Consider the following 3,919-nt stretch of genomic DNA (forward strand, 5'->3'; position numbering starts at 1 on the left):
GCTGAGTTTCTGGGCTGCTGGAGTGTCTTCATCAGGGTGCACAGCCCAGCCAACCTCAGCTTGTCTGTACATGTGCCTGTCATTTCTTCAATCCTTATCAACCCAGTCTGGTCAATCCCAAGGCCATTCAGGTTACTGCCAATTGTGATATTAATAACTCTTGGCTCAGACATTGTGTTGAGCATTTTGTACACCAACAGAAATAGTTTGCTTGGCCAAATATCAGTCAGGCTTTTGAAATTTCTAGGTCCACCTGGCATTTTCTTATAAAATTTGGCTATAGCCAAGGATACTTACTAAGTAAGTTTAACAAAACTCCTCTATTAAAACTCCTTTCTATCTAGTCACCCTTCATATCTGACTGCTCCTCATCCTCCACCATCCCACAAGTGATGTCAGATCACCCATTTGTTCCAGCAAGGATTCTGTTAGGGCAGTTCGGACAGAATATCCTTTACCATGATGAGTCTTCTAGGAGTTTTCCATCACTGACCACCATTCTGTACCTTAGCCGTTAACTTACACTTGTTTATTATGTATTCAGAGTGAGCTTAGTTTCCTCCTCTGCCAAACCTCTGTATCTGTGACTCCTCACCTCACAGCAAGTCCTGAAGAAAGTCTGCTTGTCTTAGCAAGTGTCATCAAATGGTTGTTTTCCTCAAATATTAAAGTATTGATCTTCAGTCACCCTTTGAAACAGCGTGTCAGTCATCTCTCAGGCTACCCCCAGGCTTAGGGATTCCCTATAAAGGCTCACGTGACTCAGGAGCAATTCAGTTTTAGTTCAGGACAGTAAAAAGATACACTACAGAATCATTGAAGGAAAAGGCACATGTCTACATGACACGAAATTCCAGTGGTGAAGTCTTCCCTCTGTGGGATTGCGCAATGTGCAATTGCTCATTCCCTTAACAATGAGCTGAGATGACCACACACACACACACACACACACACACACACACACACACACACACACACTATTGTTTGCAGGAAGCTCACCTGAACATACAAGTCCATGTTTGCTCACTGAAGGCCTTTCACATAGACTGACCGTAGCCATCAAAGCTCCAGACTTCTCCAGACAAGTACGTATTTACCATCAATCACATTGTTTGTGGAACTGTCCAGACAAACCAGTACAGTTTGGCTCAAGGCTCCCAGTGTGCAAAACACCCTTAGTTCTCAGGACATTCCAACAGATCAGTGTTCAGGAACTGGCCACAGGCCATGAACACAAGCCCATCTTGGGGATGTGCTAGATTTGAGTAATGAAGGCCTGTGGAGTTAACTCTTTCCTGTGCAGTAAGATGTTATTGATATGCTCACTAGACAGTTGAAGCATAACAGAAGTTCAGTGATTCTCCTCGTTACTCTTTAGTTGTTGGGATGAAATACCCCAACAAAAGCAACTTGAGGGAGAAAGAGTTTATTTTGACACATGGTTCCAGGGTACAGTCCATTGTGATAGGGAGGTCATGGTCACAGGAACAGGAGGGGACAAGTCACATGGTGTCTACATTCAAGAAGCAGGGATTAAAGGGTTGTGCTCAACTTACTTCCTCTTTTTAGCACAGTCTAGGTTTCTCAGCCTAGAGAATGTGGCCACTCATAGTGGGTGGCTTTTTTTTTTTTTAAATCTCAGTTAACCTAATCAAATAATCCCCCCCAGGAATGCACAGAGGTTCATCTCTGAGGTGGTTCTAGACCTCATCAGTTGACAACTGAGATTAACATTCACAGTCATCTACTTAAAAATAATGAGAAAATGACAAGAATTCAGACCTTATATCTGTGGGCCAATGCCCAAGCTAGCAATTGTTATGGAATAATGTCATTTACAAAGATAGTCATCTCAATATATGCAGCCACTTGTCAATAGCAGAATAGCCAATCTGCATTTTTCTTTGTTTTGCAGTAGGATGATTAATGAGAAGAGACTCATACTCCACATTTATGATGGTCCAAGAAAAATTATCAAAGGAAATTATTTGGAATCCATGTAAATAGCATCACTGCCTTATATTCTAGATAGAAGGCAATGAATGAGTTAAGCAAATAGTGAAGAGGCAATGGCAGCTCCAATCTTCCATGCCTGTCTCTGTGACAAACATATGTCAATTGGGTTGTAGTTAAATAATTCATGGTATATCCACATAATGGAATACTATGAATCATTTATAGAGGACTGTGACAAATTTGTACAGGCCAATATAGAACTATTATAAACATTTTGAACAGAGGAATGTTGTGAAGTGTGCTTGTATTTGTGAAAAAAGAGAAACATTCATTCATGCTCAATTTGTGATGAAGTGACATGTATATACATATCTGTGCAAACATAGAACATCTAAAACATGGATGCTAACGGTTATAAAACCAAGAAAATTGGGGGAAACACATGGATTCATATTTGTTCATATAGTTGGATCTTTTTTTTAAAAATCAGATATTTATTTGGCCTTTAGAATTTTGTCATTTTTTCCCCTAACCACTTTCTGCTCATATTAAGGGTGAAATAAATGAAGTCCATTGTGACAGTAATCTTTAATTTTCAGCTTTGCACAACTTAGAGAATCAACACAGATTGTTCACATTGGGTTAGTGGGGGACATGTGGACATGTCTGTAGGGAATTGTCTTAATTAAGTTAATTAATTAAGTTAACTGATGTGGGAAGACCCAGCACAATTCCCTAGGCAAGGCATCCTGAACTATATGAGTAGAGAAGTTAAGCTGAGCACAAGCAATCAAATAAGCAAGCAAGCAAGTAAGCATTCATTTCTTTCTGCCTTTGACTGTGGATGTGATCTGGACAGCTGTCTCAGTTTCCTGTCTTCACTTCCTCACAAGGATAGACTGGAGCTGAAATAAAACCATTCTCCTCTAAATTGCTTTTATATGGATATTTTATCATGGCCACAAAAACGAAACTAGAATACTCAGTGGAGTCTTGCTTACATTTCTGTTGCTGGAAGCAACGGAGTCGGCATATGAACACTGATGGTCAAACCCCAGAACATGTGCTGCTACTTAATTTGTGTGTAGTTACTACTTCCCCAAAATTAAGTAAATTGAAGTTAAAAATTTCACCAAGTTGGCCTGAAAAGATGCTCCCTGGGCTAATAGCAGTGGATGCTCTTCCAGAAGGCCTGTGTTCATTCCCCTCACCCACATTGATGACTCACAGCTGTCTGTAAGTTCAGTCCCAGGGGATCTAACACCCTCTTCTGGGCGTCCTCAGGCACCAAGCATGTATGTGGTGCACAGACATACAATCAAAACACCCATACACGTTAAATAAATAGAGCATGAACTAAAAAACTTATCAAGTGAAAAATTTTAAAATTTTAGATCCAAGGAAGGTATAGTTTGATTCATACTGGTTCAGCTGGGAAATCATTGATTTCCTTTATAGTTAAAATTCTGGGCTGCACTTGGTAAATCACGCATGGACTTTTTATTGGTTAGTTTTAATGATCAACCTGATACAATGCAGAGTCACCTGGGAAGAGTCTTAATGATGAATTATATAGATCAGTTTGACCTGCGGGCATGTCTATGCAGGACAGTCTTGATTGTTAACTGATGTAGGAAGACACAGTTCATGGTGGCACCCATAGGCTGGACCCTGAACTATATAACAGTGAAGCAAGCGAATAAGCATCCATGTATTTATTCTCTCTCTGTTCTTGACTGTGAATGTAGTGTGGCAAAGTGCTCAAGTTCCTGAAATGATGAACTATAACTTGGAATTGTAAGTCAAATAAACCGTTTCTTCCATAATCCGCCTTTTGGTAATAGGCTTTTATCATAGCAAGAGAATGAAAATAGAACAGTCTTAGACATGTTCTAAGAGTTGGTTCAAAAGATATTGAAAATATGCATATACCCCTGCTAGGAGCTATCACACCTGTCTGTGT

The sequence above is a fragment of the Peromyscus eremicus genome, chromosome 12, assembly GCF_949786415.1.
Source record: "Peromyscus eremicus chromosome 12, PerEre_H2_v1, whole genome shotgun sequence".
Classification (NCBI taxonomy): Eukaryota; Metazoa; Chordata; class Mammalia; order Rodentia; family Cricetidae; genus Peromyscus; species Peromyscus eremicus.